We start from the raw sequence: 13,201 nt of genomic DNA, 5'->3' as shown, positions 1-13,201 counted from the left end.
GCACAGCATGGTCCCTTAGGGGGTTCAGAAAACAGTTAACCATGTTAGCATCTCACACAGAAGACAACTGAACTTGTTCTCTCAGCTGGGAACAGAAGCATCCCCCAAAGAAATCTAGCTTTCACTTAAGTCTAAACTTCACCTTTTAATCACTAAAGCAGGGGGGGGGGGGGGGGGGGGGGGGGGGGGGGGGGGGAGTATGAATAAATGCAGAGTATAGAAAGTATAGAAACACTTGAGTCTTGTGTTTGCCATAGTGCTTTTCCACTGATAAGCATGTTGCATCTTGACATCACATCAGTACAAACATTGCCTTAATAAGTGCCTGTCCTGTATTATAAGCTGCATTTGGGACTTTGCGGTGAGGTAGGTAAAAGTAGATTCCTTAGCTGAGTACTGGGCAACTTTCAAAATGCTGAAAAAAAAGTCTTCTTAATCTCAGATATACTCTGAGTTTCCAGTGAAGAGTCCATGTTCTCAGCACATTTACAATGACTTTCTTGGAAAAGAAAAAAAAAAAAAAAAAAGAAAAAAAAACTGGAATTCAGAAGTTTAAAATCTGAAAACTTGAAACACAAAGCAGATTGGTACATGATAACCTGCAGGCTACATGAGGATATTTAAAGTACAAAGATGTTTACACAGCACTATATGCTTACAGTGCATTCTTGATTACATAAAAATAGCAAGTTTATGGAAATCACTGCTCAGTGATGATTATAAACATAGCTTCACTGGCAATGTGCTTAACCTTGCAATGAAGTCGTAAGAGACAGAAGGAAACAACTCTGACTGCCCATCTTTCTTGACAGGCAGAGCGGCTTCACTCCTACCAGCTCTTCCCTTCCTCAAACCACTCCAATAAGTTAAAAAGAGAAAAAGTTTTCAACAAGTTGAATTTAGCCATGAAGAAGTCTAACAAGTAGGAGGGAACAAAAATAAACAAATAAAATCTTAGCTTACTTTCTTGTGAAACTGCCATCTTAGTTTCCTAATATCTATGATCCTTCTCAATAAAACGGGAATATTCATAACGTTGTATCTCAGAGGAGTTTGTAAAAAATGTGTTCAAGTAAATGCCTCAGAAACACACACACACACAAAAGCATTGTGTTGACTACTGTAATAAGGTCCATGAGGAAATTAATAATTCTGGACTCATTGCACGTTCTTATAATTTGAAATAAAATATTAGGACAAATACTAAATGAAGAAGATAAAAGTGAGAAATTAAATAACTGGTCATGAATGGTGAACACTATTCATCCTGTATGCAAAACACCACACTGGTCTCATTAAACATAAGAAAACAAACAAGCAGAAAAAAAACAACCAGCAAACAGATAACACCATTTAATTAAAACTTATATTAAAGCTAAATTGTATTCAGTGTTATTCAAAAGAAAGTTTGAAAAGGAAACAGTAGATAAATTCTGCAAGTGATGACAAAAATGAAAATGCTAAGAAAGCTACAGTTGGTGGTGCACACACTGTCCAGTCTAGCTACCTTCCAAGACAGTGTCATCAGAACAACGTACATTTTAGAAATCCCAAATTACAAAGCTAGACAAAGAGAAAAATACAACTGTACTGTAACCTGTTTAAGTCTACACTATAAATGTAATACAAAGGAGTGGTAGTGCAATCTCACTGAGCGCAACACAACAGAAACAACAGGAAACAAGTCCCCCACATGATGTTCTAGCTAAACGCAAAATCTATCTTTATGGCAAAAACAAGGGGTTTAACACATAGAGGAAGTGATACTGCATAGTATTAACTCATTACTGACCTCACGCTTCTGTCTGTGAAATTCTGCAATGGAGAGTAAATTTCATAGGACCACTTCAACAAGAGATTTTACAAGTTTCTGTGGCTGTGCCCTCTTGCCTTTGTGAAAGAAGCTCACATTTCCAAGTACATAGTTTCCACTTCTCAGCTGTGACTGATATCTAAGAGAGATCTTACACGCAATCATGTTTTTCATTAGTGATGTCTTCTGTGTTTCTGGATGCATATTTCTTAGTATATACTATCTTGGCTTTCTTTCTCTTACTTCCCCCCACCTCCCCCCCATAAGCTATTTCAATTCAATTTCCTTATTTCATTTGTTTACCAAAGCTTAGGAATAATGTATTTGTGCAAGTATACTGACTTGCATAGAAATAGAGACAACCACTTTCACTTATATTTCAGAGATACAAAAGTAATAGCAATTTCCCAGCTTATAGAAAACTCTACCACAAAGAATTAGAAGCATATTGCATACTTTAGTTTAAAATGTTTCAACCATGAAAAATGAATTTGAACTCAGAGGAACCTAAGCTAGATAAATGATTCATTTGAAAATAATAGAAAAGAAATGGAGGGGAAAAAAATGGTCAAATAATTACAAAAAATAACCTCATATCAAACGTAAAAATACTTCACATTGTTCAAGTAGAGAACAGGTTGAGAAGGCATAAAATTTCATTTTTTATTTTTACTATTTGTGCAGCTCTTAAGAATGCTGATCTGGAATGAAATTCTCATTCAGAGACATTGCAGCTATTATCTGCCAGATGAATGAGGGAAAAAAATGTGCCACATAGGACCCTGTCTTTTAGAAACAGAAGAAACACCTGAGTCTCACTGAACCAACAAAATCAGATTCTGAAACGTATGTTTTCTGGTTGCATGCTGACCTAAACATTGTTTTCCCTTTTTTCAGCTAACTTTCAGACACTTTTATTTGAAGTGTTAAACCTTGATAGAAATTCTAATAGTGATGACTTCACCAGCTTCAAGTCTGGTTCATAGTTTTTGTGGTTTTTTGTGGGTTTTTTTTTTCCATAGAAAAACACAACTTAAAAATAAGTTTAATAGATTATTGGAAATCTTGAGGTACTCCGATAAAGTAATATGTTTAACAAAACTAATGTTACGCAAAAAGAATGAGGAGAGATAGTTAACCTAATGTACCTATTGATAAAGCAGTCAGGCTCTAGATACAGAAAAGTATTCCAATAGAATTTACAAGGTAGTCCTAAAAGTCATTCCATCACCAGAAAGTCTTTAGATGCTCTGAAGAAATCAGGCTGAGACAAAGAATACAGGTAAAGCAAATGGTTCATCAAGCTGAAGGAAGACACCGTGCCCGTCAGAACAGTACACAGAGGAATACATTGCACTTAGATTGGTACACACCGATGTGGCCAATACACATCAGCAAACCATAAGTGTATTGTTCTACTTACACTAATATGCTCACTGGATACAGAGCGAACAGAAGCACACCATTACACTTGTATTTTCACAGCCCAAGTTGGAAACTCTATTGCCATCTCTGTGTAACTGAATGGGCATTACATTATAAATAGGAAATACCTATATATGGAAGTAGTTGTCAACGGTAAAATTAAATCTAACCTTGTAAGTTCCCAGAATGATTCTTGAACACCTTTTTTTTTTGTTCTGCTACTCAGGACCCTTTTGAAGGTGGGTAAAATAATTTCAAGGTGCAAATGCAATCATACCAAAAACATCCAATTTGCAAACACAGAGAAACATGTTTCCTTGAACATTAAAGGTTCTCAAATGTAACACTATTTAACAGTTCTAAAGATGTCTTTCAGGCAGCACATCTCCTTGAACTGCCCACAATGGCTCCTTGCTGGTCTGCTGTCTTGTGGGGGGCATTTCTGGCAGTTCCCAGCTCACATACCTACAGACACTCTCAACAGCAGCCACTCAAGCAGTTGGATCCCTGTAGTGTTTGGGGGATCCCATTGGGGAGCAGCAACAGGGGGCTCCAGTGCAGCCCGTGGGGTCTGGGGCTGCAACAACTGTGAGGCCAGAGTAAGGCTCCTAAGGAGAACCAGCAGGCCTGGCCACAGTGGCCTAGGTGCAGTTAGCAACAGGGTCAGCCTCAGCCCAAGCCAGGATGGCCACTTAATGAGATAAGGCCACTGAAATAAGGTAGGACACAGGGGAAAGCCCCCAGCCAGGTTCCTGATGGTGCATGCTCACACTGAGACACTTGCCTGGCAGAACAACATTCTGAAGAGCTATGTTCAGCATGCCCTGCCTGTATTCCTTCTCTTAGAAGTGAACAGCCAAACTATTGGTTGATTTAATTTTTCACTTGGAACAGACATTGCATCTAAAATTCTTAAATAGCTGTAAAAGCGGGACTGGAAAACAAGATTCCCCTCCCTTCAAGGTATAGGTCTTAAGTACAGAACCTTTCTTTCTCTCTCCTTTGTTCTTCACTGATTACAGACTGCTAGGAAAAATGGGTTCCTCAGAGAACTGTTTATTGCCTATGCCATTTTGATAGACAGATGATATACTCTCTTCTTTCAAAACAAATATCAGTGCGTATCTGTCTTTTAATCTCTGCACCCTGAAGTTTCTGACATCTGGAGATAAGATTTCAGACACACACTTATACTTTACACTTTCTCTGTCTTTTTACACATTTATAGCTCTCTACATGCTTTCATGAGCCATTCAAATACCATGCTGTTGTTTGTGAATCTGAGCTCCTCACATTAGTTTCTCTTCTCCCCCAACCATTCAGCAAGAGATATTCAAGTGTGGGCAACATCCAACTTTCTTGCATTTAAATAATTTTTAATTTTTTTTTTCTTAGCAGTGTAAAAATCTTCTGTTGTCAACAAGTCTCTCATTCCTCATTTTGTATTCTCATCAGTTTTAGCAAGGTTTAATACTATCCTCTGTAGATGAAAGTTGTTCACATTTTAAGGTGTAATGAAATGTTAGCCTGCCCCCCTGTACAAAGAATTAAAGTGTTCATCAGTAGCAAAAGTAAAATCAAATAGAACCGGACAACCAAAACACAGCAAATAGTATTCGTGATAACTTTCGCACCTTTATGGATTCTGATGTCTTTTTTCAAGTGAGCAAAGTCAAAGATAATTTACTAAAATGTCTGAATAAACTATTTGAAATACATACAGTATTCACCATGCAATATACAGCTAAACAGTTGAAAAACTGTCTCATTGTCTTTAAATCTCAGTCTGTAAACAGCTGATATTACCTGACCAACTCTAACATTGCAAGTATTATCAAGACTATTCTGCCTTATATAGATTTTTCTCCTGTCATGTGAAAACAGCTTCCAGTATCAGTAAGTTGACCTATAAACTGACCATCGGGAGAATCACATTGATGACTGTTTCCTTAGGATAAGGTAATGTCAAGCACACACTCAGCACGAGAACAGAGAACTACTAATGAGAATTTGCAGCATTCTCTGCTTGCAAAACAGCCATTCATATATTTATCAGCATTGTCTTCCGCTTTTGCCTTCTCCCTTCTATTTAATTCTAATGCTTTATTTGTAAGATAACTAAAGACATCAAATATGTGTTTTTACTTCTATAAGAAACATAACTTCTAGGTGAATAATTAATTTCATTTAGTCTACTGTAGAAATTGAACTACTGTTTGTACAGTTCATTAGACCTTCACCTCTATCCATTCTTTTCTTAAATGTTTATATAATTAGCCAGATTTGCAAATAAATTATAGGTCACATCACACACAGTCCCACCATATTAGCAGAAAGAGAATCCTTGCCAGCACTGAGGTATACAAACACTGCCAAAAAAAAACACGGATTCTACTTTGTGGCGTTACTGTTGCCTGCCTCTGTCATGGGGAGCAATGGTAATGAGTGCTATCTTCTCTGAGGTGCTAAGCATCCACCAGAATGCATGTGGAACTGAGACAGCTCAGCTGTCTATCTGCAGAAATGCTCCTGAAGGCTTTCACACACCAGGTGTATGGTTATTTTTCAGTCCTCTCTCAGGCCACATAAAAAGCAAACTGACACAGTAAATAGTTCTGACCCATTCTTACAGTATTCTATAAACCCTAGAATTTATCCTAAACCATTACTATTTTTTCAAGTACAAAAGTCATAAGATTATAAAAAGAAATAACAGAGGGTTACAAGTCACTTCCTCTTCCTAAAGAGAAATAAAGAAGCAAAAGGTGCTAAGGAGGAAAAAAAAAAAAGAAAAAAAAAAAAAAGAAAAAAAGCAAGCATTGATGTTCTTTTCACTTAAAAGAAAAAAAAAAAAAAAAATCAGTTTAACCTAGTTGACATATCAGCCTCAAAAACTGAATGACCGCAGTCAAAATACATCAATTTCCAAAATCCATTGAATTTCAAGAAATTTCTTATTTCTGAGCAGAGCTAATTCAATTATCTGACAAGTGCAAAACTACCACCTTAATAGAACGCATTTAGTTGGTGCTAAACAGAACACTGATGTAGACAGGAGAATAGAGATATCGATAATAAGGAAACTGGAAAAGCTAGTACTATAGAATGACAGAAATGCAGCAAGGAAAAGGCAAGTGAAATGCCACTTGGAAATGAAAGTCAATGCAAAATTGTTTGCAACGTGAAAGTAGATTAAATATTGGAAAGAACCAGCATTGACAGTAATTTATACAAATTTAGAACTCAACATAATGAGAAAGCTAAAGGAAGGAAATGCAGGTGTAGGTTTATCTGAATGACACTGCAAGTCAGAATCAAAAGGAAGGAAAGCCTTTAAATAGCTAGTGGTAAATAGATGCTGATGGTTTAACAGGCTGGCTTGGCCCGTTTCTGTGGCTAGAAGGTCAAAAGGATCCACAGATCTGCATCTTCAGAAAAGGGAAACAGGGGACCCCAAAATAATTAAAAACAGCAGCAGTAATCTGAGGAGAAACAAAATAATTTATTAAATATGATATTATATCTCCTCTCTGATCGCAAAGTGCCCTGGGGTATGTAGTTATTCTCTTCCAGACAGGTGTCCTAAACTGGAGCATTAACATTTTAACTCCCAGTGCACTACATGATATTATGATGTGGAATACCGATAACAAAAACCATAAAACCATGGCAATACTGCTTAAGAATATGACATAATTAAGCAAGTTTGGAATATGTAATTACTTATAGAGGAAGATCTCCTCCTACTGTTATTTTATGTTACTTTTGCTTCTTCCCTCATACAGCAATACCACTGGCTCTGTGTTAACTTCCGTACAACACTCCTTAAAACAGAGTTCCAAGGCGGTTGAGATAAAAACTGCTATTTTCATATCTCAATAGGCAGGGAAAACAAGATTGGGCAGTTTTTATTCCAATAGTTAGCATATCCCTTAGATGAGCATTACTGTGAAAAGTGTGAAGGCCATGGCCTGCATATAAAACAAACAAACAAACAAACAAAAAAAAACAAAAAAAAAACCAATAAAAAGAATCAAATGAACAGAGAACATTAACAGAAGTACTGGTTTTTAAGGTGTAATGATCAAGGAGAAAAATCACTGATTACAGAAACTTAAGTTGGAAAACCAAGAAATTTCCTAGATCACAGGTAACTAAAAGTAGCTTGGCTAGAAAAGAAAACAGACACAATATGAGCTTTATATGAAAAATGAGCAGAATATAAATTTCTGAAATATTTATAGTATGTTCCCTGAGTAAACAAAACACTGGAAAATTCAGTCTTGGCCAGATACAACTAAGTCCAAACTGCACTTCTGCATCAACACCATAAGGTTCACAATAATACAAGCACTGTTTAGCAATTTTCTTCTTCTGCTTTTTTTTCAATATATAGGCAGACATCTCTGGTTATCTTTAGAGAGGATAGGAGTACTATGCACAATGAAATAGTCAATGTTCAACTTCTTTAATTAGATCCTTCTCTATTTAATGTGTGGATGAAGAATGGTTCTATGACTTTCTCATTTTGAAGAAAATAAAGGAATCCAATTGCAAAGTTTTTTTTCCTTCTTTTCCTTTTCGGAAAATTATGTTTTGTGTAATTCCTATCGGGATCTTTTTGTGTCACTGTCAAAGCTGATACTGACAACAAAGAGGAGAAACACAGGCAGCAGTGTATCTTCCCATCATCTCCTGCTAGTAGTGACAGATTTTGCTGTGATGAAAAATGTAATGGGATATATATGTAATACTGGATTTCTTGTTTTGATTTTACATCCTTTACTTGCTCAGTCAAGTGCACTGAAGCCAAGATGAAACAAAATGACTGACCAAGAGTTCAATTTCCATCCCCCTCCCTCCCCCCAAAAGACTCGATTTCTACCAAATATCTAAGAAGAGTGGAGCAGAAGGAAAATAAAACAATATTATTTCTTTGCCATGAGCCAGTCTCTAGATCATAGAAATTATCAAAGAAGGCAATATTTTTATATTTCATATAGGAGTATGATGAGAAAAGCAATTTCTATAAAACCTTCTATGGATTCAAGTTGATTTTTGAAATTCCCACTAATATGAACAGAAGCCATGCCAGTAAACCCCAGTACTGTCCATTGGAAAACAGGACAGAAAAAAAAAATAGAGTTGAACGAGAGTGAAACAAAATTACTGTGAACTCCAGCTCTAGCAAACCAAACTACTGCAGCTTCTGTGACCCAAGGTATACACAAACCACAACCCCTACCAAACCTGCATAGCCAAAGCTCTAAACTACTGTGGAGATTAAAATACAGGGTTGGGTGGTTTTTTTTTCTTGTTGCTTTGTTTTTTTAAGAAGGAGGGAGGTAGAAAAGGTGGAGAAACTTTCCTATCAGTCTGTTAAAACCATTACAGCAAATGAAATGATTTCAACACAAAATATACAAACACACATAGGTTTAAATAGATAAATTTCATTGAAGTAACATCTGTGGATACTAAAAGGCATGTACACGTGGACAAGTAGAGAATGCACTAACTCACTCCGCAGGACAAGTAAGTGGAATCGTAAAAGAAAACCACCATAAGAACTACACTGCCATTGCTTCTTTCAAAAGTTGCGCTCCAAATGGCCTATGACAGCTGCAGGAAGGTAATCTAATTGTTCAATGTTAAATAAATTGCTTTTGTTACAGTGAGAAAATCTGCACATGAACTAGTTTTCTGAGCATGACAAATAAAAAGCAGAATAGCCTTGGAAGTTATCAACAGTTATGCACTACCCATCACTATGAGTTAGATGGTCCTGATGGCTTAGACTTTATATCCTACAAGCATTCCTCCTCACACTGCTCTACTACTGCAGGGTCCAATCAATTTATGGATGAAGAACATCAGCATTGAGTTAGACAAGATGAAAGTTTTGCCAGTACACTGAGAGAAATGGAAGCTAGAATACTTCCAGATCTTGTGAAGTTTACTGTGGTTGTACCAAACTCCAAATCTAGAAGCACTCCTGGGTTCCTTTCCTACACTAAGCTAACACATCCCCCAGATGCGCTTTCTGCTGTACTTGACTGGATGAAAATTCCATCCCATTCTACTTACCAGTCTTTAAATATGTGAAAACAAGAGTACTTTTCCTGCCTAGTTTTAGAAATTAATCTCTATCACAAGAAGTTGGAGGCTTTCTCCTACAGGACTTAAAAGTTGCATAATGAAAACAGTAAGGAAAGATTTTGCAAGTAAAAGCAGCAAGCCCAGCATGAGACAGCACAGGGAAGGACTGGATTCCATCCTTGAATTTATGACAGAGCAGTCAAGGACATCACTTCTTCCAGATTTTCCCGCATATGGTTAGGAACAGCATATTATTTTGTGTGTACTGCTTACTGCATTAAGAAGCACAAAACTGCTCAACACTCCAAAGTATGAACAGAATATAATCAAGGCAATAAAGCAAATAAGCAACTAAAAAGTCTAACACATCTGACTCAAGCTTCAGGTCCTCCATGCTAAACATAAATGTCATCATGGCAGGTTTGTGTGCATAAGCCTAGAGGAGAGCCTTAGTTTGCATTCCAGCTCCACTGCTTTAAGAGCTATAAAGCTTGGAAGACAGAGTCTTGCTAACATTCAGTTAACAGGCAGAGGAAAGCCATCCCACTGCCCCTATCACTTACATAAAGTGGGATAAGAAAATGTAATTTAGGAAGCTGATAAATATTGCCAGTGAACTCTTAGTCACTTCTTTTCAGGTCCACTCCTTCCCCATACTCCACATTTGAATAATAGCAGAATCTGCTTCCAATCATCTATAATGGGTGCCTTTCCACCCCAGACCTCTGTTCCCCAGCACTTCAAAGCTGCACACTGGAATGAAAGATAAGTATCCCAGGATACATAAAATTTTATGTGGCACCAATGCTTTTAAACATTCATAACAGTACTGAAGTCTCATTTCAGCTGCTCATTCCATATTCATGATCATAAAGATGTATCATTGTGGTTTCAGTTGCAACATGTTCATCAAAGATAGAATACTTTTTGTCATAAATCTACTTATGTTATACAGTAGATAATTTACACCATTTATCTTTTTGCAAGGGTAGGTGATACATTACTGTGAAAACAAGCTCACTGAGCAGACTGGTGCACTGGTCTGGTCACAAAGGGTAATTTATATCCTTCCAAAAAGCTTGCAATTTAATGTCAGAAAAAAAAAAAAGAAAAAAAAACAACAAAAAAAAAACATCTGCTGCTGCCATCTTCCAAATAAGCTATTGTTTTGTTGACTTTCAAAGCCATAGTATGTCTGATAGGTTAACACAGGTATATCCAACACTTGGCTTGCAGGCTGCATGTGGCCTTGCATAGCTCCCCTGCCTCACACCATCATGACAGCAGCCAGCATATCCATTGACCAGCAAGAGTCAAACATCAGTGCACTATTAACCCCTAACTGGGCTGAAACCAACACAAGGTGAGCTTTGGAACACAGAGTTACAGTAAGATATTAAAATCAAAAAAGCGTGATCATGTCTCTCTACTGGACTTTCATAAGCCTTATCTTCGCAAAGAGAAATATCGCTCACTTCACAGTCATACTTTCTTCACATTACTTTTTGGTACTATGTACAACTGTTTCCAAGGATGAAGCATGGGAAAAAAGAAACTTCATCAAAAATCCAATGAACACCTGAAGAACTCATTAAGAATTGAATCCACAGGCATCAAAACTGACACATTTCACAAAACAAGGTCAAATATTCCACTAGTTTTATGGTTCTGTAGTTCTCTGTTATGTGCTCATAAATATTAAAATGTTTTGTTATTTTCATGCTATTCACAAGGGCAGCTCCAAAAGTAATGCCTATTATGTTGGCCACAACTGCACTCAACAACAGCTAAGCAACAACCATCAATACAAATATTTCAACCTACCTCACATCATCTCGAGAATCTCAAAGAAAACAGAACCCAAAAATAAAAACCGGGGGTGCAAGAAGAGCATTCAACAAAAAGCTGATGCAATGGCTTCTTTGGTGCCATTAAAAACAAAACAAACAAACAAAAACCAAGCACGATTATATCCACTGATTTGCATGAAGCAGTAAAAACTACATTAAAGTGATGTTCCTTAATGCTTGTCAATGTATCTGGTATAGCCACTGATGGCATCCCAGCCACAGTTGGTAAACTAGAGGGACTTATAAAATTAACAGATGATGCAATTGCCACCAGCAACTCATATTTGATGAAATATCACTGCATCATACATCAAGAAAATTTATGCATGAAAGCTTTAAAAATAAATTATATTGTTCAAACAGTCAAAGCTTTTAATTGTATAAAGTTAAAGGGATTGAACCATTGCCAACTCTAGGAGTTCCTTAGAAGTATGGATGCTAATTATGGGGACATCATTTACTTTTCTGAAAGAAGGTAAAACAGGGTAAAATGCTAAAAAGATTTTATCGTTTGTGAAATTAAATTGCTTATGGAAAAAGAAAATTTGTGCCAGGACCCTAAGATAAAAAATGACTCATAGATACGGCATTTTTGGTGGATTTGACTGCTCATTTAAATGAGTTAAACATGCATCTTCAAGGTGAAAATCAGCTTATCTGTGCTATGTTTCAAACTCAGAATTCAAAATGAAACTTAAGTTACAGCAAGCTTATAGTATGGCAAAGAATTTTATGCATTTTGATAGACTTAAACACATTACTGTGAACAGAGGAAAATATGCAGTCCTGCTTTCCATTTTGATAGAAGAATTTAAGAATAGATTTCAAGATTTCTGCATTTAGCCAGTCATTGTGATGAACAGGACACCCTCCATGTTCCAAATGTTATATTTCTTGCCATTATGGGGGTTGTGTAGCACCTCAGTGCAGGCTACTGAGTTGCAGGTGTGGGTGCTCAGATCTGGGTTAGTTATCTTGCAGTTATCTTGCTGTAACCAGAGTTGATGACTTGGCCTGACAGCCATTGGCAGTGAGCAGTATGTTCTCACACTTGAGTTCCCAGCACACCAAATTGCAGTCATGCAGACAGTGCATAGCCCCAAAACCTGCACACCGATGTCCCAGGTTTCAGTGACATACAACAGACTGACCAGCTGCTGCATCTGCCACAGCAGGTCAGTGGCTACCACACTTCCATTGCAATGTAGACCTTCCTGTTCTCACCTCAGTGGTCTCAAAAATGTACACAATATTGGAGGAAATGGATCTCATGCAGGATGGAGAGCTCCCAAGGCAGAAGCTTCTGAAAAAAAGCTGGGAAGGTCCATCACTGGCACACTACCATGACTGCTAATGTAGACCCTGTATTCGGGGAAGGTGGCTACTTTCACTTTGGAGCAGCAGTTCTCCACTAAGACTGGACTCAGCACGAAGCTCTACTTAAAGAGTAGCTTCTTACCTGCACCAGTTTTCAGCATGTCAGGTGATCCAGATGGGCTTAATCAATATGTGGCAGTTGACCTTCACTCTCTCATAACGTTCCTGCAGGTGCCTTGTAGGGTTCAGGACTCACCCAGGCATTGTGATGAAGTAGGGTGGTGCCTCAGTGTGATGTCAAGGGGATCCGATGGGTCCCCATTTGTGGTGTTTTAAGCCAGCAGGTAGCTAAGCACCAAAAAATCATTTACTCACAACCCTTTTCTTTTTTTTTCTTTTTCTTTTTCTTTTTTTTTTTTTTTTTTTGCATAATGCAATACCATATAGTATGGAATAAAGCTTCAGCCATTTTAGGTCAGCTGTCCTAGTTCTGCCTCCTCTCAGCACCTTGTGCTACCTCAGCCCCTCTCACTGGCAAGATAGCAAGAGAAGCTGAGAAACTGAAGTGTCCTATTCTCCATACAGCACTGCTCACCAATAACTAAAGCAACCACATGTTATAAACATTGTTTTTCTCTTAAAACAAAAAACACAGCATCATATCAGATGTTCTGAAGAAAAAATAAAATCAACTTTG

At 37.4% G+C, this 13,201-nt stretch overlaps 1 long non-coding RNA gene across 1 annotated transcript in view; it reads right to left on the bottom strand.

Moving 5' to 3' along the window:
• Positions 1-12,860, bottom strand: part of LOC107309912 — an 80,084-nt gene extending 67,224 nt beyond the window's left edge. The window contains exon 1 of the long non-coding RNA XR_001553391.2: positions 12,647-12,860. This is a non-coding gene — a long non-coding RNA (uncharacterized LOC107309912). The remainder of the gene's footprint in view (positions 1-12,646) is intronic.
• Positions 12,861-13,201: the final 341 nt, after the last annotated feature.

The sequence above is a fragment of the Coturnix japonica genome, chromosome 2 (assembly GCF_001577835.2).
Source record: "Coturnix japonica isolate 7356 chromosome 2, Coturnix japonica 2.1, whole genome shotgun sequence".
In the NCBI taxonomy this organism is placed as follows: Eukaryota; Metazoa; Chordata; class Aves; order Galliformes; family Phasianidae; genus Coturnix; species Coturnix japonica.
Note: the sequence above shows the minus strand (reverse complement) of the source record. Positions and strands in the feature narration are given on the sequence as shown.